General features: G+C 36.4%; 1 protein-coding gene across 16 annotated transcripts in view; it reads left to right on the forward strand.

Moving 5' to 3' along the window:
• Positions 1-27,689, forward strand: part of MIPOL1 (mirror-image polydactyly 1) — a 567,089-nt gene that overhangs the window by 35,956 nt on the left and 503,444 nt on the right. The gene's annotated exons all lie outside the window — the stretch shown is intronic.

A 27,689-nucleotide genomic window follows, 5' to 3' on the forward strand; every position in this document is an offset into this window, starting at 1 on the left:
AATGGTATGGGATGGGGGGGTTAGGGGCAGATATAAGAACGGATTTGGAGAAGGAGTGTTCAGTAGGCTTGCCATCTTGGGGTGGGGGCTAGTGGAGAGGTGAGGAGAAAATTTGTAACTCAAAATCTTGTAGAAATGAATGTTGAAAACTAAAAAAAATTAATTAATTAATACAGGAAAGAAAAAGGATTAGTGGAAAAAGAAATAGGCCTTGGTGCAGATGGGCAACTTTTCTATAACTTATCTTAGAGAATTACCTGGGGACTTTAAGAAGTTAAGTGACTTACTTAGGGTTGTACAGTCAGAGGGAAAACTTGAACCCTTATCTCTTAGGCTCACCTTTTATCCATTTTTTCCCCTTGTCTTTCATTAAAGCAGTTATCAAAGAATAAATACCTGATCGAGTCGGATTTGCAGAATTCTATAAAACATTTAAAGAGAATCAGTATATGGTACAGAAATTATTCCTAATGATTAATAAAGTATTCTTCCAAATTTCTTTTATTATAAAATGTTGTCTAACTCAGGGAGAGACAATGTGGACACAAACTTTTAAAAATAAAATCCCAGCAAAAGGAATATAGGAAAATATTCAATAAATTATCTATTCTGACCAAATTGGCAATTAAGTATAAAAATGGTTCAACTGGAAGAAAACAATGAATATGATCACATTGCAATGCCAAATAATATAAGCAGTGTGTGAATTTATTTGTCTTGATTATGCATATTTGCTACAAGGGTTTTCTTTTTCTTCTCAACTGAGGAGAGAGTGTGGGTGATAGTGATAGGGTTTCTCTCACCTCTTCTCCACCCCCCTGTAGTGCCAATGCAATATTCACAGTGCCTACAGCGACTATGAATATGCCAGCGTAATTCTGAATCGCTTAATTTAACTCCATATGGAAGACAGAACCAAAACATTTATTCAAACATCAGAAGGCTGAATCCCAACACCAGGAAGCTAAATCCATCATAGCAACAAAGAAATCTATACACAGTAACCATGCAGGGAGCACCACCAGCTCCAGGCCTTCCTCCTGCTAGGGCCTTCCCACATATGAACACTCATAGCTTGCTGCCTGCTTCCTCTCTCTCCTTCCGCTCTAACTGCGCTGATCAACTGCCTCCCAGCTCTGCTTCACCCTTCCTGCTTCATCTGTTGGCAAGCTCTTCCCTCCACAGACTCATGTGACTCAAGCAGGTCACATGGGCCTAGTAATGAATGCCAGAGATCTTTCAACAATGCATTAAAAATACACCCTTTCCCTCTACCCCCAACCCTCCACCAGGAGAAGAGAACAGAATAGAAGGAAGGCTAGAAGTAATCACAATAAACAGGAAAGCTTTGAAAGTTTCAGGAAAAAGAAAAGCAAGTTCTATATAACAGATCCACTAGTTCATACATATTTCTTTTTACTTCTCGTTGTGTGTAGGTGTGTGTGTGTGAATACTAATTTTATTTGGTGTTTAAGTTCTGAATTTAAAAAAATATGTATTTCAGAAGCTAGTTAAGTAGCTATGATTTTATTTAGCTTATCAGAGTATATAAACTTTTAATTCAATGATATATTCCACACATTTATGCTTGGTTCATTATGAACAAACACTTTGCTCTCATTGGAAACACTGATTCCAATTGAAATAACACTTTATGTTTGTCCTAAAATATAATATATATATATATATATATATATCTGTGTGTGTATTTGTGTGCATATGTAAACATGCATATGTGTATATGTATGTATGTATATACACACACCACATCAGTTACTCTGGTGTAGGTGAAATCAATTTGCCACTCTTCTAATTGAGCAGGTGCTAAGCTATTTATATAAGAAAGTTAGTTTAATACTTAATGTGTTCTAAAAAATAAAAGCACAAACTTTCCCTATATACTTGTCTTCCAAAAACTAAATATACCAGACTATGGTTATAACAATAGGTGTAGAAAAGCATTTGACAAAATACAGCACTCATTTGCATGAAAAACTAGAGGTAGGTAGCTAACTGGTGGTGCTGTGGAGAAAGTACTGAGTCTGCAGTTGGGAAGACTTTAGTTCAAATTCAGTCTCAGATATTTAGTAGCTGTGTTACCCTGAGCAAGTCACTTAAACTTTGTTTTCCTCCATTTACTTAGCTGTAAAATGGGTATAATATTAGCATTTGCCTTGAAGCGTTATTGTGATGCTCAACTGAGAATATTTGTAAAAGTGCTTAGTAAAGTGTCTAGTTTATAGTAGGTGCTATATAAATGCACCATACCATTCCCCTAAAAACCTCCAAAAGCATAGGCAGACAAGCAGGTAAAATATGATGAAAATATGTAAACCAACCAGTAGCAAAGTTTGCAAAGGAGAGATAGGAGAAACTTTCTTAACAAATTCAGAGTGAAAGCAACGATGCCCCCTTTTTTCTCATTATCGTTATCCTCAGTCTACTTGAGAAAGAACCCCTTATTTTACAAGTATTGCTGTGGAAACTGGAAAGCAGTTTGGCAAAAGACAAGTCAAATAAGGCCAAAAGATAGGCTTTTATAATTTTGGCATGGAGCTATAGAAAAACTGAAAGTGTTTACTGAACTTGATATAAAACTGTTGAAGATAGTTGATTAGCTTTTGACTGTATTAGCCTGGGCTAGTCTCTGGGTCCCTTAGGGGATTCCCCCATGGATAATTTTCCTTCGTCCCTTCACCTAATTATTAGTCCAACCTGAATGAGTGAATTCTTTCAGTGTTTTTCATGTTACTGGGATGTGATAATTTCCTTGCATATTCAATAAGTTCCTCAAAAAGATACCTAGCAACTCTGTAGTGGCAGGGGCTGAAGGCGACTTTTGCCTTGCCTTCCACTACTATGGCTGAGATCCTTGCTCCCCTTATACTTACTTGACAGATAAAATATTTTTTTTGTGAAGTTGAAGGTTTTGTTTTTTAATTTCATAGTATAGCAGAATGAACTAACTCCAGAATGAGGTGACTTAAGTCACCATTCCTGGATTTTATTCCTTGTCCACAACTAGTTTCCTCATCTATAAAATGTGGGTAATACTTTTTCTACCTGTCTTACAAGTTGATATATCAAAAGAATTAATACATGTGAAAGCCCTCTATAAATTATTAAGGAATGCTAGGTGTTGTTGATATTTTAAATATTGTTTAAATATCTTTATTATATTGTTTTTTTAATTTTTGATTTAAATATCTTTAAGTATTGTTTAAAATATCTCATTTTCCCATACTAAATAGGTTTTTTTTCCTAGTGATTCCAACTAACAAACTTTGCTTTCTAGCTTTTTTTTTTTACTCTCCTTTATGGATTACTATTAAGTCATACACAATATGCTATTACTATCAAGAAAAATCACTTGATCCTGGCACTATTCCTATCCTAGGGTAGATCAAAGATGTTTTTCTCTGTTGACTTTTATGACTTTCTTAAGAATATGGTGTACATGGCCATATACCTAGCTTGTCAGCAAGGTCTATCTCCCCTATTTAATTTTTCTGTGCTCTGTAGAATTCTACAAATTGTTGATTTCCTAGATAGACATTTGAATTGCCTCTATATCAGCAGTTCAGAGGTTAAAAAAAAAGCAGGGCAGCAAAGTGATGCAGTGAATAGGACTTGAGTTCAAATGTGGCTTCAGACTCTTGACACTTACTAGCTGTGTGACCTTGGGCAAGTCACTTAACCCCAATTGCCCTGCCTTCCCCACCTCCAAAAAAAAAAAACAAACCCAAAACCAAAAAAATGTACAATATCAGGCATATTATATTAATCTCTAAGGCATATCTAAATTTTTTTTTTCCATTTTGGCAAATCTCAAGGTCTACTTTTGTTATATTTTTTATTTTAAAATTATTTATTTTTAGTTTTCCACAAGATTTTGAGTTACATTTTTTTCTCTCCCCATCTTCCCCCTACCCTACACCCCCAAACAGCAAACTTATTAAATACCCCTTCCCCCAATCTGTTTTCTCTTATATCTTCCCCCTTTACCCCCCTAACTTTCTAGTAGGTCCAGATGGGTTTCTGTACCCCGGTACCTATATTCTTATTTCCCAGTTGCATGTAAAAAAAAACAAACAATTTTTAAACATTTGTTTTTAAAACTTTGAGTTCCAGATTTTTTTCCCTTCTTCCCTCCTTACCCACCCCCACTGGGAAGATAAGCAATTCAATGTAGATTATACATGTGTAGTTACCCAAATCATTTCCATAGTAGTTGTATTGTGGTAGATTAACTATATTTCCCTCTATCCTATCCCACCCCTCACTTATTCTATTTTCTCCTTTGACCCTGTCCCTTTTCAAAAATGTTTGCTTCTAACTACCCTCTTCCCCAGTCTGGCTTTCCTTCTGTCATCTCCCCTCTTATCCCCTACCCCCCTGTTTTCCTGTAGGGTAATATACGCAATTGAGTGTGTATGTTATTCCCTCCTTTGGCCAAATTCAATGAAAATCAGTTTGTCCCATTCCCTTTCACTTTCCTGCTCTTCCCCTCCATGGTAACAGTTTTCTCTTGCCTCTTTTATGTGAAATAATTTACCCTAATCTATCGCTCCCTTTCTTTTTTTCCCAATAATTCCTCTCCTCTTACTTTTATTTTTTAGATATCATCCCTTCATATTCAACTCATCCTGTGCCTTCTGTCTATGTATACATGAACATACAAATGCCCACACTCACATATATATTTATACACACGTACATCCTCCTATACATACATATATGTGTATATATACACATATAATATATACATACATACGTACACACACATATATTCCCTTCAGCTTTCCTCATATTGAGAAAAAGCCTTATGAGTTACAATTATCGTTTTTCCATGTAGGAATGTAAATAGTTCACCTTTAATAAGTTCCTTATGATTTCTTTTTCCTGTTTACCTTCTCATGCTTCTCTTGCTTCTTGTATTTGAAAGTCAATTTTTCTGTTCAGCTCAGGTTTTTTCGTCAAGAATACTTGAAATCCCCCTATTTCATTGAATGACCATATTTTTCCCTGTAGAATTATCCTCAATTTTTCTGGGTAGGTGATTCTTGGTTTTAGTCCTAGCTCCTTTGACCTCTGGAATATCATATTCCAAGCCCTTCTATCCCTTAATGTATAAGCTGCTAGGTTTTGTGTTATCCTGATTGTGTTTCCACAATACTCAAATTATTTCTTCCTGACTGCTTGCAGTATTTTCTCCTTGACCTGGGAACTCTGGAATTTGACTATAGTATTCCTAGGAGTTTTCTTTTTGGGATCTTTTTCAAGAGGCAATTGGTGAATTATTTCAATTTCTATTTTGCGCTCTGGTTCCAGAATATCAGGGCAATTTTGCTTGATAATGTCTTTTTTTTTTTTTAATTTTTAAAGCAATCAGGGTTAAGTAACTTGCTCAAGGTTACACGGCCAGTTATTATTTCTGGGTGTGGTGCTGAGTATCTGAGCCCGGATTTGATCCAGGTCATCCTGACACTGGAGCCGGTGCTCTTACTCGCTGAGCCACCTGGCCACTCCTAAGCAATTGGGGTTAAGTAACTTGCTCAAGGTTACACGGCCAGGTGTTTCTGGGTGGATGCTAAGCGTCTGAGCCCGGGATTTGATCTCCAGGTCTTCTCAACACTGGAGCTGGTGCTCTTACTCGCTGTGCTACCTGGCTGCCCCCTTGATAATGTCTTGAAAGATGGTGTCTAGATTCTTTTTTTTTTTTTTTTTGATCATGGCTTTCAGGTAGACCAATAGTTTTGAAATTATCTCTCCTGGATCTATTTTCCAGGTCAGTGGTTTTTCCAATGATATATTTCACATTAATTTCTATTTTTTCATTTGTTTGGATCTGTTTTATAGTATCTTGATTTCTCATAAATAAAGTCATTAGCTTCCAGTTACTCCAATCTAATTTTGAAGGAGTTATTCTCTTCAGTGAGTTTTTGAAATTCCTTTTCCATCTGGCCAGTTTGTCATATAAAATAGACCCTTCCTGTCAGCCTGCCAGGCTACCTTCAGCAGGAGATTTGTTTCTCTTTGTCACTTTGTGGGTTCTGTAGCTCTAAAGTTTGTTTAGAATTATTTTTTACATTTATTGGAGGAGGTGGAAGTGGGAGCTGAGCAGAAGTCCTGTTTCTACTCTGCCATCTTGGCTCTGACCCCCCAATATCTAAAATTTTTAAGGGGGAATTGTGTAAGGATTGACTTTTTTAATTGACAAAACATTTGATAAAAATTGTATAAGAGTAGGCAATTTGATTTTGCTCTAGAATATTAGTACTTTGTTCCATCTCTGTTGATATGTGAATAATTATTTTTTTTCCAGTGGTTAATCAAATTTTGGGGATAATATTTTTTAAATTTTAGAGTCATATTTTTAGTGCACTACAAATATAGAGTGATAGAATTCAGGAAATTATAAGTCAAGTTTTCAAAGCTACTTTTTAAATAGTTAAAATGATTAACTGTTTTGTGTTTTTTAATCACTCTGAAATGATCAGTCATGAGCTGATGATGATGACAGATGATGAAAAGTGCTTCTTGCCTCTTGGCAGAGAAGTTCAAAATGAAACATGCATATTCAGACATGGTCACATTGTTTGATTTGTTTTTTTCTTTGATTATGCTCATTGATTGCTAAGTGGCTGGGGTGGGGGGGATGGTAGTTATTCTGGAAGTAGTGACAGAGATTAAAAAAAGAAGAAAGAGAATAATGCCATTAAAATGGAAAATAAAAAAGTTCAGAAGAGAAAACTAACAGGATAATTTTATTATTATCTTCTTAAATTTAATATATATATTTAAATAAGCTTATAGAAGAGGGTAATATGCAGTCCTTTTTATGTTCTTTGTATATTGAAATGTTTATGGTTGATTGTTAAATTCACAGTAAAGGAGAAAAAGTTTAAGAAGGCATGAACCAAAGCTTTGTCTTTGTAACCGGTAGTTATGCTATATGGAGAATTGTCTCAATCTGTTTAAGGTAATGGAAAATTATCTGGCCTCAGACACTTAACACTTACTAGCATGTGACCATGGGCAAGTCACTTAACCCCAATTGCCCTGCCTTCTCCCTCCAAAAAGCAAAAAAAAAAAGTAATGGAAAAATTATTATACTTAGAACATCTTACGAAAGATCTGTATAAATGTGTAAAAAATATGTATAAAATGTATAAAAAGATGCTAGGACAGTTTGTCAGGTTAATTTATTTTAATTGTGAACTTGACAGATACCATATAAAATAAACATTTCCATATATAATCTAGATTGTGTGTGGATAGAGCACCAGGCCTGGAGTTAAGAAGATCTGAGTTCAAATCCATCCTCAGACATTCCCTTTGCTTCCTCCCGTCCTTCCTTTCTCTGTCTTTCGCTCATCCTCCCTTCCTGGCAACCAAGTTGTTACATTCTATAACAGATTAGTCATAAGACACATTCTGGGCCTTTTCATTCAGGCTTATGGCTTGTCTTGTCAAGTAACCAAAAATCTTAAAAGTTTTCCTCTCAAACAGAGTTACCTCAGCAATTCAGAGAAAAAACATTAAGCTAAAGAAAGTAGCATTCAGTGTTTTAAGCTTTTTTTTTTAGAAACATTGCTCTTTATTTCTGATTTGTTTTCTTCTTTCTCTGTCTCTCTCTGTTTTGCTCTCTCTTTCCCCTCCTTCCTTCCTTCCCTCGTCCCCCTCCCCCCCTTCCCCTGCCCAGCTCTTTCCCTCTCCCTCCCTCATTTCAAGACTTGCAAGGGGGAATTTTTCCTTTTTACCTAAACATGTCTATTCTTGATCCAAGTCACCTTAGACAGGTTCATGTACTTTTGCCTGAAGGGCTGACATTTTATTTCTTTCAAGCGTACTCAGTCCAGTTTCCTTGACAGTGTTCCCTTGGGGTACCACTGTTTATAGAATTCATTCTTCCTTTAGCTAGACAAATAGGTAGAAAAAGAAAGCAGACACGAAGAATAATGCTATTCTGCAGTCAGTAGATAGACACAGTAGGTATATCACTATCCCATGACAGCAGTAACCTTTGGGATGTATCTCTACATTACTGTTAGTTCCATTTTAGTAAACCTGTTTCTATGAAAAACTATGTTTCTCTTCCATAGAATTTTGTCCAGAGAATGAGGTCACTTGGATCCCTGTCCTCAAATGGCTTACAATCTTGTAGCTAAATATATCTTTATATATGTGTGGCATTTCTAATATTTCAAACAATTTTCACTTCTTTTCTCATACTTTAAAATTGCAAAGGATATAAACCCCTTGATAAAGATACTGAGATATAGAGATACAATAACCCCAGCAACTAAGAAAATAGATTTGAAAATGATCTGAAATACTCCGTATATAAAGCTATAGATTCCAGATTATAAGCTCCTTGAAGGCAGGAACTATTCTCTGTCCTCTTAATTCTCCCTCAGTACCTGGCCCATAGTAGTGGCCTAATAGCTTCTTTATATATAAATCAGTGAACCAGAAGGGATTATGCTAAATTTTGCCATGAACTTTTCATTGAGTCAAATGAAATATATCATTCCAGAGTATTTGTATTTTCTTTTCCTCCATTAAAAGGCAGCTGATACTCAGGTACTTAAAATAGTATAGATGGAGAATATTAATGCTTGTAAGTATTATGTTCTCATTTTTTTTTAAAGCAATTGGGGTTAAGTAACTTGCTCAAGGTTACACGGCCAGGTGTTTCTGGGTGGGTGCTTAGTCTCTGAGCCCAGATTTGATCCCCAGGTCATCCCGACACTGGAGCTGGTGGTCTTACTCGCTGTGCTACCTGGCTGCCCCCTATGTTCTCATTATTAAAAAATTTTTTATATCACAATGGCTAGGGAATGGATAGATAGCATGTTATCACAAGAGACTTCTATATTTGACTATTCAGTAGTAAGTGACATGATAGAAAACAATAAAACTAATATATCTTACAGTTGCTTTCTGTTTGTATTATAACTGACAGGATAATTTGAAGTTCTTTCTACTCTTAGAGCAATTTTGTTTCAGAAACTTTGCTTCATAAATTCAGAGACAAAACCAAACTCTTGAGTAGGTGCCAGGGATGTGTTTGACTTCCTATAACTTCTGGCCACTTACTAGGTAGGAGACCCAGATTCCTGCTCGATTTCTAGTATAAAGTTCTTTGTGTTACTGGGATAATGACTTCAACCTCCTGTGATTTCAGTCCTCTCATGTGTAAATTTAAATTTACTAGTAAATTGGACTAGTCAGTCTAACAATGTATTCCTATTACTTAGTTAGAAGTAATAGCAACACAGATTTTTGGCTTAGCCTAAGAATAAGCTACTAAAAAAAAATGTCATCCCAAGAGTGGAATAGGTGGGACTGGAGTCTGTGGTGTGACACATCTTACTGGAGAAGCTGAGGCTTGTGGATCTTTTGAGTTTCAGGATTCTGAGTTATGTGACTAAAGCCAATCATATGTCTACAGTAAATGTGACACTAATATAGTGAGCCCCTGAAATAGGAGGGAAGCATCAGACTCCCTAAAGAGGGGCAAACAAGCCCAGGTCAGAAATGGATCAGGTCAAAGCTTCTGTGCCAATCAGAATTGGACTGATGAGTGGCCACTGCATTTCTGGCCTTCGTCAGATAGAGAGACCTAGTCTCAAAAACCAGCCAAGTAACTAAGCAAACATCAAATGGAGGTCAGATGACCATTATCAACTATATACCCAGAATCACTAATAAAAGGAAAAATGCAAGTCAGAACAACTCGGGTTTTACCTTGGAAAAGATAACAGAAGACCAGGCATCCCACTGTTCCTAGCCAATTATTTGACTTTTTAACTCTTTGTTAAGGAAGGGTTCTGCTTCCAGGATAGAGGGCATACTGTCCCAAGCTTCAGGGGTTTTGTGCAGCTTTTTTCAGAACTACTTCTAGGGACCTGTAAGTTTTCAGTTCTTCCAAAGTGGTATGATCTAAGGAGAGATGTTTACTCCTCTCCTGACCTGTGTTCTGATATATAAGTGAACATAAGCACTCTTTTTTGTCCTGTAACTGGGAGGTGGATTCACTCTCTACTGCTGTCACAAGCTTTGCTATGCCAGTGCTCCTCCTCACCGCTGGACTGCTACCGAGGTCTGTGACCCAGATCCAAGTACAGGTAAAGCAATAGAATCCTGCTTCACTGCCAGCAGAGACCCCTATAATCTCCTTCTGATTTTGTTTGATCTCTTACCATCCATGGGCTGAGAGCTCTGGAAACAGCCACTGCCAACACCCCAGGTCTGTGCTAGGGGTAGGGCTAGACTTCATTCCTCTCTCATCCAGGTCTAACAGTCCTTTCCTACTGAGCTTCTAAGCTATCTTTGGCCTTTGTGGGTTGAGAAGTCTGGAAACCACCACAACTGCCTGTGATTCAGTCCCCTGAGGCATGCTCTGGATTTGTGGGGGCCCAGTCAGTGCTGGTGTGTCTTGCACTGGCTTATATTCCTCTCCCAGCCTGGTGCAACATATCTTTCCTGTCGAACTTTCAGATTATCTTGGCCTGGAAATTTGTTTCATTCTGTCTTTTTGTGTATTCTACAGCTCCAGATTTTGTTTTGAGTCATTTTTTACTGGTATTTGAAAGGATTTGGGGTAGAGTTCAAGTGAGTCCCTGTCTTTACTCTTCCATTTTGGCTCTATTTTTTCATTCTTTTGCTTTTGTTTTATTGTTCCTTGATTTTTCATACAGTCATTAGCTTCCATTTGGTCAATTCTACTTTTTAAGTGACTATTTTCTTCACTGTGCTTTTGTATATCCTTTTCCATTTGGTGAATTCTATTTTTTAAGGTTTTTGTTTTTCTTCAGTGAATTTTTGTGCCTCTTTTTCTAATTGGCAAATTCTGCTTTTAAGGCATTCTTCTCCTCATTGGCTTTTGTACCTTTTTTTGTCATTTGGTCTATTCTGCTTTTTAAGGTGTTATTTTCTTCAGTATTTGTGTGTGTGTGTGTGTGTGTGTGTGTGTGTGTCTTTTACCAAGCTGTAGACTCATTTTTCATTATTTTCTTGCATTACTCTCATTTTTCTTCCCAATTTTTCCTCTACCTCTCTTATTTGAGTTTCAAAACCTTTTTGAGCTCTTCCATGGCCTGAGACTAATTCATTTTTTTTTGGAGGTTTTAGATACAGGAACTTTGACTTTGATAGTTTCTTCTGGGTGTGTGTTTTGATCTTCCTTGTCACCATAGTAACTTTCTATGGTTAGAATTTTTTCTGTTGTTTGCTCATATTCCCAGATTATGATTGATTTTTAACTCTTTGTTAAAGTAGGGCTCTGTTTCCAGGGTGGAGGGCTCATTGTCCCAAACTTCAGGAATTTTGTGCAGCTGTTTTCAGAAATACTCCAAGGGACCTGTAAGTTTTCAGTTCTTCCAAGGTGTTTCTAAGGAGAAGTGTTTACTCCTCTCCTGGCCTGTGCTGTATGGAGTTCCTCATAGGAACTAATTATTAGGGTAATTAGAAGAATTATATATATAGACAGAGGGCACAGGTGTGAGTTGAATAAGAAGGGATAAAATGTAAAAAAATTCTAAATATCTTAAAAAAATAAAATTAAGGGAGGACTAGGTGGTGCAGTGAATAGAGCACCGGTCCTGGAATCAGGAAAACCTGAGTTCAAATCTAGCTTCAGACACTTGACACATTTACTAGCTGTGTGACTTTGGGCAAGTCACTTAAACCCAGTTTCCCTCCAAAAAATAAAATAAAATTAAGGGGTAAGGGAGGAATAGAAAGGGAGAGGTAGAATAGGGTAAATTATCTCACATAAAAGAGGCAAGAAAAAGCTTTTACAGTGGAAGGGAAGGTGGGGGGTGTTAGGGGGAGTGAGCAAACCTTACTCATTAGAATTGCCTCAAAGAGGAAATAACATACACACTCAATTGGATATTGAAATCTTTTTTACCCTACAGGAAATTAGGAGGGGATGGGGATTAAGGGAAAGGTGGGGGGAGGGTGATAGAAAAGAAGGAAGATTAAGGGAAGGTCTAGTCAGAAGCAAAACACTTTTGAGGAGGAACAGGGCAAAAGTAGTACTAGAGAATAGTATAACCAAGTTAGGGGGTAGAGAATGGAGGGAAATACAATTAGCAATAGTAACTACAAAGAAGAAATTTGAAGCATTTCCTTAATAAAGGCCTCACTTCTTAACTGTACAACCGAGTCAGATTTATAAAAATAATTGCCATTCCCCAATTGATAAATGATCAAAAGATATAATCAGTTTTCAGATGAAGTAATCAAAGCTGTCTATAGCCATATGAAACAGTGTTCTAGCTCACTATTGATTGGAGAAATACAGATTAAAACAATTCTGATATACTGCCTTATACCTATTAGATTGGCTAATAGGATAGACAAGGGAAATGATGGATGGTGGAGGGAATGTGGGAAAAATGACACATTAATGCACTTTTGGGTTATGAACTGATTTAGCCATTCTGTAGAGCAATTTGGAACTATGCCCAAAGGGCTATAAACCCATGCATACCCTTTGACCTAGCAGTACTACTACTAGATCTACCTCCCAAAAGAGATGAAAAAATAAAAAGGAAAAGTACCCATATGTTCAAAGATGTTTATAGAAACTCTCTTCTGGGGGCAAAGAATTGGAAATTAAGGGGGTGCCCATCAATTGGAGAATGGCTGAACAAATTGTGGCACGTGATTTTGATGGAATACTATTGTGCTATGAGAAATTATGAATAGGATGCTCTCAGAAAAACCTGTAAAGACTTACATGAACTGATGCTAAGTGAAATGTACTGTTTACAAAGTAACTCTCAGCAGTACAATGATCCAAGACAACTCTGAGGGACTTACAATGAAAAATTCTGTCCCCAGAGAAAGAAATGATGGTGTCTGAATACAGATTGAAGCATGTGTTTTTTACTTTCTTTGCTTTTCTTGAGGGTTTGTGTGTGTGTGTGTTTTCTTTCACAACATAACTATTATGGAAATGTTTTATATGACTACGTTATACATTAGTATAACTATCTGCCTTCTCAGTGGGGGTAGGGGAGGGAAGGAGGGAGAGAATTTGGAGCTCAAAATTTTAAAAACAAATGTTAAAAATTGTTTTTACATGTAAGTGGGGAAAAATGCTAAATAAAAATAATAATTTAAAAAAGAACAAGCTGAAACACAGAAGATAACAATATGAAAACAACAACAAGCAAAGCCTCAAATTAAAAATGTCAGTTGGTCATAAGACCAACAAGAATTCCTGAGAGAGTTAAAGAAAAAGATAAGCATGGTAGATGAAAAATTTGGGAAAAGAAAGGAGAGTGATGCAAGAAAACTATAAAAAGAGATCAGCTTGGCAAAACTAAGTACAAAAATACTGAAGGAAATAATACATTAGAAACAAAACTAGTACAATAACAAATTAAAAAACAGAATTGGTAAAAGATTCACAAAAATTCACTGGAGAAACTCCTTTAAAAACACAATAGGCCAAATGGAAAAGGTGATAAAATAAGAAAAATCACTTAAAAAAGAACTACTTGTTTGTTCTTAAGTGGAAAAAGACTGACAATTGCCTGGGATGCAATGGGAGACTGTGACCTTTTTAAGTTAAGATCTCTCCTAGTTCTCAGTTTGTCTGAGGCAGCATCCATTCAGTAATTAAGGACTAGGTAAGAATAGAGACAAAAGAAAAGGGGAAGACCCTCAGAGTTTCTGGCCTAAACAGAAATTGCTATTTCTATTCATGCTGAGCCATCAAAACCAAAACAGTGAGCAAGAGAGGCTTGGGCTGGGACCTTTTATTAGTCAATCAATGAAAACCAGAGTGATTTGGGTTTAAAGTCCTAGTCAGGTAGCTCCATTTGAATCACTGTGGACTTTGTCAAAGCTAGTTTTTTTTTTTTTCCAAAGCTATATTTCAAGAAATCACAAATGAAAACCATATGTGACAAAGAGCTAATTATCCCAGCTTTTTGAAAAAAAAAATACATAGGGGGAAAAATCTAGCCCCCAAACCCCAAAATACCTTGCAAAGCATAAGCAATCACAAATTATATTCTTTTTTTATCCTCTTTGCCAGTGTGATAGGTGTGAGGTGATGCTTTTAACATTTTAATTTTCATCTAGTGATTTAGAATATTTTTTCATAAGACTAGAGATAGCTTGAATTTCTTCCTCTGAAACATGTCCATGTACATTCCTTGACTATTTTTCATTAGTTCCCTATATATGTTAGAAATGAGGCCTTTATCAGAGAAACTTGCTCTAAAGATCCCCCCCCCCCCATTTCTTGCTTCTCTTTTAATTTTACTTAAATTGGTTTTGCTTGTGTATAAGCTCTTTAATTTTATGTAATAAAAATTGTTCATTTTTTTCTTTGGTGAATCTCTTGTTTTATTATATACTCTTCCCCTTTGTTTAGATTTGTGCTTCTATTTTGTTTATGATATCACCATTTGTGTCTAATTCACGTACCCACTTAGAGTTTGTCTTGGTATACAGGGTGAGATCTTGATCTATGCCTAGTTTCTTCTAGACTGCTTTCCAGTTTTTCCATGGAGCTTTGGCAGATAGTGAATTCTTGCTCCAGTAGTTGGGATTTTTGTGTTTATCAAACACTAGATTGTTGTACTTGTTTGCTCTGTATATTGTGAATCAATTCTGTTCCACTTTTTCGTTTCATACAAATATCAAATTGTTTTGATGATTATAACTTTGTAGTACAGTTTAAGAAGATCTGATACTGCTGGACTTGTTTCCTTCCCACTTTTTTTTCCCCATTATTTCCCTTCTGTTCCTTCAGATGAATTTTGTTAACTTTTTTTCCCTAGTTCTATAAAGTAATCCTTTGATTGTAATGGAACTGAACAAATAAATTAATTTAGATGTCATCATTTTTATTATACAAGTTTTGCCTGTTCACGAGCAATTGATATTTCTCCAACTATTTAGATCCATATTTGTGAAGGATACTTTGTAATTGTGTTCATATAATTCCTGTGTGTGCCTTGAAAGTAGAGGAGTCCTAAGCATTTTATACTATTTGTAATTATTTTGAATGAAATTTCTCTTTCTGCTTCTTTCTGCTGAGTTTTATTGGTAATATATAGAAATGCTGATGATTTGTATGGGTTTATTTTATATTCTGAAGCTTTTCTGAAGTTATTAATTGTCTCAATTAGTTTTTTAGTTGACTCTCTAAGATTCTCTGCCATGTCTGTTTGAGATTTTGCACAAGTTGACAGTGCTAAAGAGGTGAGAACTTTGGTGGTGAGAACTTTGTTTTCTGCTCTTTAGTAGGTATGGCTACTGAGGTGACAGGGGCTGCAGTACTTGTAGGAGCAGTTGCCAAGTAAGAACTCTACAGTGATTCATTCTCTGGATGATAGCAGCAGGGACTGGATTTGTAGCAAAGTCTGCTCTTACAGGGTCTCTTGGTCTTGAGGTCTTTCTCTCAGGGTTTGAGGAGAGATATGAAGATGGGTTGACTTTCCTGGCACATGCTAACTTCTTTCTCTTCCTCATGGTGCTTTGTTGCTTCAGTTAGGCTGGGTTTTTTGTTCTGTGAGTGACATTTGATTGGTAGTTGGTGGGGATGGTAGACTCCTTTTTTCCATGACCTTTGCTTCTCTGTGGTCTATATGTATGATAGCTGCATGGGATGCAAGCAGGGCCAGTAGTCTGGAAAGCTCTTCATTTCTTGGGTATCTTGAGCTTTTCTATCTATCCAGGGCATAATTTGGTAGTGTAATGGGGAGACAGTGGAAACTGGAGGACTGATTACTTATCCCATGAAAGCTAAGCACATATTTATCAAAGGATTCATTGGTCTAATACAGAAATCCCATGGTCAAATTTTGACTAAAATAATTCTTTTAGAAGAGAAAGGTTTTCTTTTCTTTTTTCTTTAGCATTTGATTTTTATATGTAAAAAACAATTTTAACTTTCTTTTTTAAAACTTTGAGTTCCAAATCCTCTCCTTTCCTTCCTCCCCACCTCCCCTCATTAAGAAGTCAAGTAATTCAATATAGGTTATACATGTATAGTCATGCAAAACATATCCATAATAGTCGTGTTGTGAAAAAAAAAACATACACAAGACAAAAACCTCAAGAAAAATAAAGTAAAAAAGGTATGCTTCAGTTTGTATTCAGACATCATCAGTTTGTTCTCTGAGAGTGGATAACATTTTTCATCATAAGTACTTAACAGTTTTCTTGGATCATTGTATTGCTGAGAACAGTTAAATCATTCACAGCTGATCATCTTACAATATTGCTATTATTTTGTACACATTATGTTTCATTTAGCCTCAGCCCATACAACTCTTTGCAGGTTTTTCCGAGAGCATCCTGCTCATCATTTCTTATAGTATAATAGTATTCCATTATAATCACATACCGCAACTTGTTCAGCCATTCCCCAATTGGTGGGCATCCCCTTAGCTTCTAATTCTTTACCCCTAGAAAAAAACTGCTATAAATATTTTTGTACATCTAGGGCATTTTCCTTTTTGTTTTTTAAATCTCTCTTGGGATACTGACCTAATAGTAATATTGCCAGGTCAAAGGGTATGCATCATTTTTTTATAGCCCTTTAGGCATAGTTCCAAATTGTTCTACAAAATGGTTGAACCAGGTCCCAACTCTACCAACAGTTCATTAATGACTCGTTTTTCCCACATCCCCGCCAACATCTGTCCTATTCTGAGGTAATTTGCATTTCTTCAATCATTAGTGAGTTAGAGCTTTTTTCATATGGCTATATAGATAGCTTTTATTACTTCATCTGAAAATTGATCATATCTTTTGATCATTTATCAATTGGGAATGGCTCTTATTTTTATAAATTTAAATTCCTTTCTCTCTATGTTTGAAAAATGAGGCCTTTATCAGAGAAACTCGCTTAAAATTTTTTTCATAGTTACCGTGTTTCCCCGATAATAAGACCTATCCCAAAAATAAGCCCTCCCCTTACTGTGTAAGATTCCTCTAAAATAAGCCCTCCCCCGAAAATAAGCCCTATTGAGATTGCTACTGTAGTGAAGGTGATCCCCTGCGCTACACGCTACATTACGGTACCCTCTGTATGCACCGTCCCCCCCCCCACCGTGAAACACACGCCGTGCTCTGAGCTGCATCCAATCAGAGCTGCAGCAGTGAGCACGTCATCCTGTTCTTTATTGAATTCATTATTGAATAAAGGTACATTTTTTTGTTCACATTTACCTGTTTATTAAAATTGCTGTCAATGTTCATTAAAATAAGCCCTCCCCTGAAAATAAGCCCTCTGGTGTTTTTCTGTCCAAAAAAAAAATAATAAGACAGTGTCTTATTATCGGGGAAACACGGTACTATTGCTAACTGTATTTCCCTCTATCCTCTTCCCCCCACCCTGGTTATTCTGTTCTCTCTCTTCTTTCATTCTGTCTCTCCTCAAAAGTGTTTTGCTTCTGATTATTGCCTCCCCCAGTCTGCTTTACATTCTATCAAACCACCTTAACCTCCCCTCCCTTCCCCCGACTTTATCTCTTTCCCCTCCTACTTTCCTGTGGGGTAAGATAGATTTCTATACTCAGTTGAGTATGTATGTTATTCCCTCTTGAGCCAATTCTCATGAGAGTAAGGTGTACTCATTTCCCTGCACCTCCCCACTTCTTCCCTCCACCCTCTTTTTCTAAGAGAAAGGGTTTTCTTATTTACACTGACTCTTTTATGGCTTATCTAATTTTTTCACCTGTTCTAGCAGTAATTAGGTTTATTGTTGTTGTTTTGGACACTATTTTAAGAATATTTCCAGGTATGGTTTTCACTTTTTATGACATTTATCTTCTATTACTTGCTGTTTTTTGCTTCAGGAAAGACTGTTGCATAATAGCTCCATTCTATTATTAGACATAAGTTTAGTATTTTTGAAGCAGTCATGAGGCAAAGCAAATCAGATGAAAGAAAACTTGAATATAGATGACTTGATCTAAGCTATTTATTATACCTTTTTCACAGCATTGAGAACCTAAAGAAACAAAGTCCTTTTAGCTTACACTCCTTATGCACAAATTCCTTAGCTGAGATTTCAAATGTCAGAGTAATAGTTTCCTTTGGTTTATTAGACCTCATGTTTGTGTTCAAGGAAATATTCTAAAAATGAGAAAGATTATAGTTTAGTAGTTTTAAGCAAGAGGAATTAAAAAGATTGACAGTATATAATAGAGAGAGGTATTTTGTTATTGGTTACAAATCACAGTTATCTCTACTAAAATCTCTTCTCCTTAGAATTAGTACTTTATGAGTCATAAACAATCGAGTTGCTTATTGTTGAGTTGCCTATAATAGCTTATATTAGAGATCATTTAAATTGTCTCCTAAATGTCTCCTGTGTCAAATTACTAAGTCATACCAGTGAAATTTAAAAAGGTAATAACTTGCCAATGATCCCTAAATCAACTTTAAGCCATTATTATACTTAGACAATTAGGGACTGAGAGAAAAGAGACTAAAATGTGGGCTGGAGAATTAAGAGCATAGTTGAGCCAAACCAAAGATTTTTATTCATAAAAGTATCTTGGACAGGTGTTTTCTTTACTGCCATTTCCCCTTTGTTTAGGAAAGGTTTGATTCCCTAGAATGAGGAGAGAAGATTCTTTGATGGATTTTAATAAAAAAAACTTAGGCCATCAGAACTCTAGATTCCCATAAATGATTATGCAGCACTTTGTTACTCTGAGAAATGAAAAACTCCAAGCATACTACTTTGAGTGGTAGTAGGGTTACTGAGACAAAGAATAGATTTTCTGGAACTCTAAACGGAAACTGTTTTCATTAATGACTAAGAGGTAAAGGTGAGGGCTAGAGAACTATACTTGTCTTTGTTTTTTTCCTTGGAGCCAGATGCTCTTTCCAAATCTATGGCAAGTTAATTGAGCAGGATCAACTAGATAAGTTATTGCTGCCTCTCATGGTGACCTGTCTCTACAATAATGAAAATGATAAATGTCATGGTTATCACATCTGCTTCTTATATAACCTTCTGATTTATACTTGACCATCCAAACTGGGAAGAGACTAAGTAATTTTCTGAGTATTTTTTCTTACTAATAACACTTTTATGAACTTCACATCATTTGAGACTTGAATAAGTTAAGTTAACAAAGATTTAGCAATTTAAGCAAGTTTGATTATAAACCATTATTTAACTTTCTTCACTTTTATAAGCTTCAGGTTGATGCTGGTTAATTAATTGGAAAGAGGAACAAGAAAGGAACAAGCATTTATTAAATATCTACTATGTCCTAGCCTCTGTGTTAAATCCTTTATAAAATATCTCATTTGATCCTCACATCAACCCTGTGAAATACATACTATTGTTATCCCTATTTTATAGTTAAGGAAACTGAGGCAGGCAGAAGTTATTGGACTTGCCCAGGGTCATACAGCTACTGTGTCAAAGATAGATTTGACCTCAATTCTTCCTGACTCCAGGCTCAACTGTTCACCTGTTACATTCATAGTACTGTGCTAAGATCTGGGAACTGAAACAGCCTCTACTGTCCTGGAGTTTATATTTTATTGGTCCTTATAGGGAAGCGATTGGGGGTGGGGGGTAGGGAATAAGGCATTTTCTTTTTGTGATCCAGTCACAATGCTATAGTTAGAATTGTTGAGAATTATAATTGGTGGATGGGTTAAGGAAGTAAGAATGAGAAGGTTGGAGATGGAGGCAGAGCTGGAATGAGATCCTCATTAACTCCACAGCTGATTTGGGACCTGTTCTTATGGAAGTTGGGACCTTGTTCTTATACTCTTGGATGGACACTGTGAAACATATCAGAACTCAGGGGTAGAGTTGTCTTAAGAGCTCATTTCAGGAAAAAACAGAACAGTGGTGCCATCAAGTTTGTAAGTGACCTGAATGGTTTTTACTTAACTCATTTCTTCTGTGCCAGATTCCAGATGCTAAAGAACATGCTGTTACACAGTTAACAAGGACTTTAGTTCATTAGTTGATCTATTTGGGTATCTTGCATGTACAGGGTAAGTCAGTGGACATTATACTGTGTATGTGCACATATACAGTTTCGGTTAATTAATCAAGCATTTATTATGTGCTTACTCTATGTCAGGAACAGAGTGCTGGGGACAAAAAGAAAGACATAAGACACAAAAGAGGTGGGCCTTAGAGGAGATCACAGTCTAATAGGGGAGACAATATATTACAAAAAATGTGCAAACTAACTACATACAGGATAAATAGGGAATAATCAGTAGGGGGAAGGCATTAGAATTAATATTGGGAAAGACTTCTTAGAGAAGGTAGAATTTTAACTTCCACTTGAAGAAAGCCAGGGAAGCCAGGAGACAGAGATAAGAAGAGACAGCATTATGTAGGACAATCACTGTAGAGTGCAGGAACTGGGAGATGGAGTGTTTTGTTAGAAAAACATTAAGGAGACCAATGCCACTGGATTGCAGAATACTGGGTTGGTGGGGGGCGCGTGGGGGGCTGGGGACGTAGGGGTGGATTGTGTGGGGGAGGTGAGAAGACTGGAAAGGTTAGGAAAGGTTTGAAATGCCCTTTGTATTTGATCTTGGTGTTGTAGGAAGCCACTGGAGTTTATTGAGTGGGGGTGACATAATTGGATCTGCAGCTTATGAAAATCACTTTGGCAGCTGATTGGAGGATGGATGGGAGTAAAGAGAGATTTGTGGCAGGCAGACCACCAGCAGGTTATTATAGTAGTCCAGGTATGAGGTGATAGGGTGGTGGCAATGTCAGAGAGAAGGGAACATATTTGAGATATCTTGCAAAGGTGAAATTGATGAGCCTGGAGAACAGATTGAATATTGAGGGGTAAGAGATAATGAGGAGTAAAGTATGACAACTATTTTGTGAGCCTGGTGGACTGGGAGGCTGGTGGTTCCTTCTATATGCAAGTTAGGAGGTGAGGAGAGTTTAGGGGGAAAGATAATGAGTTTCATTTTGGTTATCTAGAGTTTAAGATATCTACTGGACATTTCAGTCCTAGACTTTTGAAATACTGAGATTGTGAGATGGGTGGTCTGCAGACCGTTTGAGACTGGATAAATAGATTAGAAGATCATTACCATAGCAATGGTTATTGAATCCTCGGAAGCTGGAGCTGATGAAATCACCAAATGAAATTGTATAAGAGAGGCAAGAGTTCCCAAGACCAAGCCCTATGGGACACTCGAAGCTCACCAGAAACAGATCTTGCTTTGAGAGGAGACTGAGAAAGCACTGTCAGATAGGTAGGAGGAGAATCAGGAGGAAGTAGAGTTCTAAAAACCTAGAGAGAACAGTATGATTGACTGTGTTAAAGGCTACTGAGAGGTCATGAATAATGACTGAAAAAAGCCCATTGGATTTGATAAATAAGAGATCATGGTAACCTTGGAATGAGCAATTTCTTCTGAATGATTAAGTCAGAAGCCAAACTATAGGGTTAAGAAAATAGGGTGATGAAGAAGTGGAGACACCTTCTCAAGGAGTTTAGCTATAAAAAGCAAGAGAGATTATAGGACAATAATTAATGGGGATGGAAGGATCAAGGGAAAATTTTTTTGAAACTTTTTCAATTAAATATTTAATAAATAAATATATATTTATTCATTATATATATTGATATTATTTATATATGATATTTATACATATATATTATATGAATATATAAATAAACATTTCAATTAAATAATTAAATATTTCCCAACTATATTAAAAATTTTTAACATTCATTTTAAAAATTTTGAGTTACCAAATTTTCTTCCTTCCTCCTGCCCTTTCCCTGTCCCTTGAGAAACTAAGCAATATATTTATAATATGCAAAACATTTCCATATTAGCCATGTTGTGAAAGAAAACACAAAAAAACCAAGAAAGATAAAGAAAATGAAAAAAGTATAACTTTAGGCTGTACTATTACTATTCTCTCTCTGGAGGTAGATAGCTTTTTTATGGATTTTTTGGAATTGTCTTGGATCATTGTCTTGATAAGAGTAGCTAATTCTTTCATAGTTGATCATCCTCATAACATTGCTGTTACTTTGTACAATTTTTTCTGGTTCCAATCACTTCACTTTCCTTTGTTTATATATGTGTTCCCAGGTTTTTCTGAAACCAACTTGCTCATTATTTCTTATAGCACAATAATATTCCATCACAATCATATACCCCATTCCCCATTTGATGGTTATCTCCTCAATTTCCAATTTTTACCACCACAAAAAGAGCTGCTATAAATATTTTAGTACAAATAGGTCCATTTACCTTTTCTTTGATCTCTTTGGGATATAGATGTAGTAGTGGTTTTGCTTGGTCAAAAGGTATTCACAGTTTTATAACCTTTTGGGCATAGCAGATTGTTTTCCAGAATGGGTGGACCAGTTCCCACAAACATGACATTAGTGTGCCAATTTTTCCACATCTTCAGCATTTGTCATTTTCCTTTTCTCTCATGTTAGCCTATCTGATAGGTATGAGGTGGTATCACAGAGTTGTTTTAATTTGTATTTCTCTAACTAGTAGTGATTTAGGGTGTTTTTTTCATGTGGCTTGATAGTTTTGATTTTTTTGAAAACTGCCTTTGATGATTTATCAATTGGGGAATGACTTGTATTCTTAGAAATCTGACTTGGTTCTCTGCTATATGTTTGAAAAATGAGACTTTTATCAGAGAAACTTGCTATAAAATCTCCCCCTCTCCCCCAATTTCTTGCTTTCCCTCTAATTTTGGCTACATTAGTTTTGTTTGTACAAAAACTTTAATTTCATGTAATAAAAATTACCCATTTTACTTCCTGTGATCCTCTATTTCTTGTTTTGTTATGAAATCTTCCCTTATTTATATATCTTTCAAGTAAATTTTTCTGTGCTCCCCTAACTTATTGATGAAATCATCCTTTATTTCTCAATCATTTAACCATTTTGATCTTATTTTTTATACAGTGTAAGCTATACATGTATGCCTACTTTCTTCTAAAATGCTTTCCAGTTTTCTCATCAATTTTTGTCAGATGGTGAACTCTGGCCCCAAAAGCTTGGATCTTGGGATTCATCAAAAACTAGATTACTATGGCTTTTTGCTACTTTGTATTATGTACTTAATCTATTTCACTGGTCCACCATTCTATTTTTTAGTACCAGATTGTTTTGTGATTACTGCTTTGTAATATAGTTTGAAAACTGGTGCTGCTAGGCCACTTTGATTCACAATTTTTTTCCATTGGTTCATTCAATGGAATTCAGGAGGAATTTTTGAAAGACAGAGATATGGACATGCAGATAGGGAGAGACTGAAGGTAAATGAGAGAATGGCAGTGATAGTGGGGGCAGTCTTCTAGAGGAAATAGCATGGAATGGGATCATTTGTGCAGGTTGGGGGGTTTGCCTTGACCAGAAGAAGGGCCACTTCTTCTAAATAGGATTAAAGAGTGAGATGACAGAAAGCATCTAGGTGATATCAGGTGAGGAGGAGGGAAGAAGAGGGAGCTCGGTGAATGGTTCATCAAACAATGTCATTCATTTTATTTACATTCACAAAGTAACGATTGTACTTGCTGTTATAAAAATCCTGTATAATAGACATTCTTTTGTAAAGGGTTCTAGCAACCACAAAGCAGACATTAAGGAATGAATTGTGGCAGTCATAGTTTAGCTGGTCCTGATGGAGCTTTGGTATTCATTATATAATTTGCATGTGTAAGTTAAAGAGAACCCAAAACTTTTTTTTTTTTTGCTTTTTGGAGGTTAATTGGGGTTGAGTGACATGCCCAAGGTCACATGGCTAGTTTTTGTGTTGTGTCTGAGGCTGGATTCGAACCCAGGACCTCCTGACTCCAGGGCCGGTGCTCTATTCACTGCATCACCTAGCTGTCCCAGAGAACCCAAAACTTTAAGAAAAAAATTACCCCTCTGCAGTTTGCTTTATTTTCATTAGTTCATAACTGTATGTTGGAATGTATAAGAATGTATAAGTTGGAATTATGTCTTTGAAGTATGACCTGGGAGTATGGCACTGTCAGTTTTGTCACCTGTAAAGCAAAGGAGTTTTTCTAGATAGCCAAGAAAGCTAGTGCAGTATTTGTCTATGTTCAAAGCATCATTGTTTTAAAGAATAAGAGGATCATAGTCCTTCTGTACTTTGCTATGGGTGATACTCTTTAGAAAGAAGTATAAATTGGAGTGTCCAGAATGGTGAATCTAGGATTGTGAAGGGCCTCAAGTTCATTCCATGTGAGGGAACATGGGAGGGTTAACCTGGAGAATATGACTGGTCGTTGTTATTGACAAGCTGTCACTAGTAAGGGAGATTAGACTGGTTTGTTTGGCTTTCTTCCTTATCTTCAATCTCTCCCTATCTATTGGCTCCTTCCCTGCTTCCTATAAACACGCCTGTGTTTTCTCCTTTCTTTAAAAATCCCTCACTTGATCTGACCATCCCTGCTAGCTATTGTCCTATATTTCTCTTTTCCTTCCCCCTCTTGGCAAACGATCCCCTACCCCAACACCACATACCTCTTTCCTCCTTCCTGTACTGTTCTTCCTTTTATACTCCCTTTTCTTTCCCTTCAAACCATCAAAATTAAGTGATTCACCTTCAGTAACTCTGTTTTTCTTATTCATTTCCCTTAATAACTCTTGAAAGGTTGTAAAGGCCCAAAGCACTTCATAATTTTTCCCTACCCCATCACTTTCTAGTCTTCTTATACATTACATACCCCCACCCCGTGCACATGCTCTCTCTCTCTTTCTCACACACACACACATGCACACACGCATGCATGCATACACTTTTTGATTCAATGTGGCACTGGCCTCTTTGCTGTTGAAGACACTCAGTATCCTGATTCTATCCTTTACCCATAGACTGCTCTCCCTTTTGATATTCCTCTCTTGGCTTCCCTGGCTTCCTTCAGGCTCTAACTAAAATCCCACATTCTACAGGAAGCCTTTCCCAATCCATTTTAATGTGCCTTCCTCTTTTTGATTATTTCCTATTTTTGTATTATGTAGCTTGTTTGTTTTCATGTTGTATCTCATTAGATTGGGACCTCCTCAAGGATAGGTACTATCTTTTGCCTTTCTTTGTACCCATTGTGGTGTTGAATGTTTATTTACATACTAACTGACATATATGACAATAGCACCATCTTAAGGATCAGATGAGAATATGTAATGTGCTTTGAAAACTTAAAATCCTATATAAATGTATCATTATTATTTTTACTTATATCATTCTGATCTTTTTCTTTTGATGGGATTTACATATAAATTTCTTGGGAACAAGTGCCAGGTACTGTACTAATCTTTGGGAAAGATAAGACAAAAAAAAAGAAATAATTCCTTTCTTCAAGGAATTTATATACAAATATATGCAAAATAAATATGCTTTTGTGGAGGAAATGGACTAGCAGCTAGAGGAATTAGGAAGTACTTCCTATAGGAGGTTAGGCTTCAGCTGACTTTTGAGGAAACCCAGGGATTTGGAGGCAAAGGTGAGGAGGGAGTAGAGTGCATCATATCCAGGGGTGTAACTGCATGGACATGGGAAATGTTATGTGCAATACAATGTGCAGGCCTTCATGTAATATAAGATGTATATATGAATAGTAGGACAGTATGTAATGTAGATTCAGTTTAAACATCATCTTCTGAATGAAGCCTTTCTTTATCTTCCCACCTGTTAGTGCCCTCCCTTCCAAACTACTTTGTGTATATTTATATATATTATCTTTATATTTGTTGTATAAATTTTTATTTGTACTTGTCTCTAAAATTGGAATGTAATCTCCTTGCAATAATGATTATTTTCTTCTTTGTACTTGTATCCCCAGTGCCTAGCACATAAAAGTCACTTAATAAATACTTGTTTATTGGGTGAAGGTAGAAAGAGGACAGATTGGGAAGAGCTTTAAATGCCAAAAATTTATATTTGATTTCAGAGACAGTAGGGCGCTTTTTGAGTTTATTGAGTAAAAGAATGACATGAGACATAACTTTAAAAAATTATTTTCGCAAATGCATGTTGTATAAAAAGGAATGGAGTAAAACTTGCAAAAGGAAGACCAAATAGAAATCTATTTAAGTAGTCCAGGTTAGAGGTCATATAGGCCTGAACTAGCATGGTACTGGTAGGCACCCTTTGTTCCCACTTTTTTTTTCATTATTTCCCTTAAGATTCTTGATTTATTTTTTTCTCTGGATGAAATTTGTCATTCTTTTTCTGACTCTGTAAAGTACTCCTTCATTAGTTTTCCATGGTACTGGTTAAGTAAATTAATTTAGGTAGTTTTGTTTTATACCCATAAGCAATTAATATTTCTCCAGTAATTTAGGCCTGCCTTATTTTTGTAAGGTATTGTGCAATTCTTGAAATTGTTGTGTGCATTTTCAAGTAGATTCCCAAATATTTTATACTTCCTATAGTTATTTTAAATGGAATTTCTTTTTCCTTCCATATTTTGTTGTTTATATATAGAAATGCTGGTAATTTATGTAGGTTTATTTTATATGCTGCAACTTTGCTAAAGTTGTTTCAGTGCTTTTTTTTAGTTGACTTTCCAAAACCCTCATATCATCTTCAAAAAGACAGTGATATTTTTATTTTTTTCTTTACCTATGTATGTTCCTACATATTCTTTTTCTTGCCATTGCTGAATTAAACTGAATTTTAATTATATCATGATAGGGAAGTTTAACAGGCACTTGGAAATGTGGCACTGGAACTTGATGAAAATCAGGAACATATGAATCTAGGTTCTCAGATGGGGTATGGAGGGGACCCATAGGAGGTTTGAGGAAGGATGAAAAGGTTTGGAAGAGCAGCTGTAGATAGTTGGGATAGCTAGTTAATTAGGGAAAAACAAAACAATTGCTTTGCAGCAGTGAGGGTTGGGTTGAGGTTATGTGATATAAATTTGTAGTGGGTCCAGTTAACACAGTTTTAACCCTTTTCATTCAGCAGCATGCATATAGGAGCAAAGGCCGTGAATGGTGGGAGTGATCCACAGGTGAAGTTTATAGAGCAAGATTGGCAATGTAACAAGAAGGTCAAGGAATTCAAGTGAAGGAGATAACATAAGGTTAAACTGATTTATCAGGGGGGTCAGGATGGAGAAGAGATGATGGTGTAGCTAGTGTAGGGGTGATGGCTGGGAAAAAATGAGGGTTTAGAGGTCATGATGTAGATGAAGAACAGAGATTGAGGTTACAAGACTGAGGGAGAGGTGGGATGACAATGGATTATGATCAGATAATGGACTTTCAGAGTTTATGACCATGGAAGTAGTATATGGCAAGATCAAGGTGGAAGAGTAGGTTATGTGAATGAAGAAGTTGAGGAGCTGTGAGGTTAGGGTGTTAGAAGTAGTATCAATGTGTATGTTGAAATCTGACATTGAAGCAGGAGATGAGGAGAAAAAGACTGTGAACCAAGTACTGAACTCATTGAGAAAAGATGTGTTCTGAAGGAAGGTAGACAATGGCTACCAGAATTTTAATTGGGTGGTAGATAAGGATTAAATCAACCTCAAGGAAGGAAAAGGTGCTGAGTGTTGGTGGTAGTAGGAGAACTTGAAAGCAGCAAGGAGGAGCAGCTCCCTCCTCCTAGACAAGTGAGTCTTGGGGCATGAGTGAAAATACAGCCAGCGCTGGAAAGGGAGGCCAGGAAGGCTGTGTCATCAGGATGGAGCCAG

This window comes from Petaurus breviceps, unplaced genomic scaffold, assembly GCF_028583685.1.
Source record: "Petaurus breviceps papuanus isolate PSGF00001 unplaced genomic scaffold, PetGlider_PUasm1.0 164, whole genome shotgun sequence".
Taxonomy (NCBI): domain Eukaryota; kingdom Metazoa; phylum Chordata; class Mammalia; order Diprotodontia; family Petauridae; genus Petaurus; species Petaurus breviceps.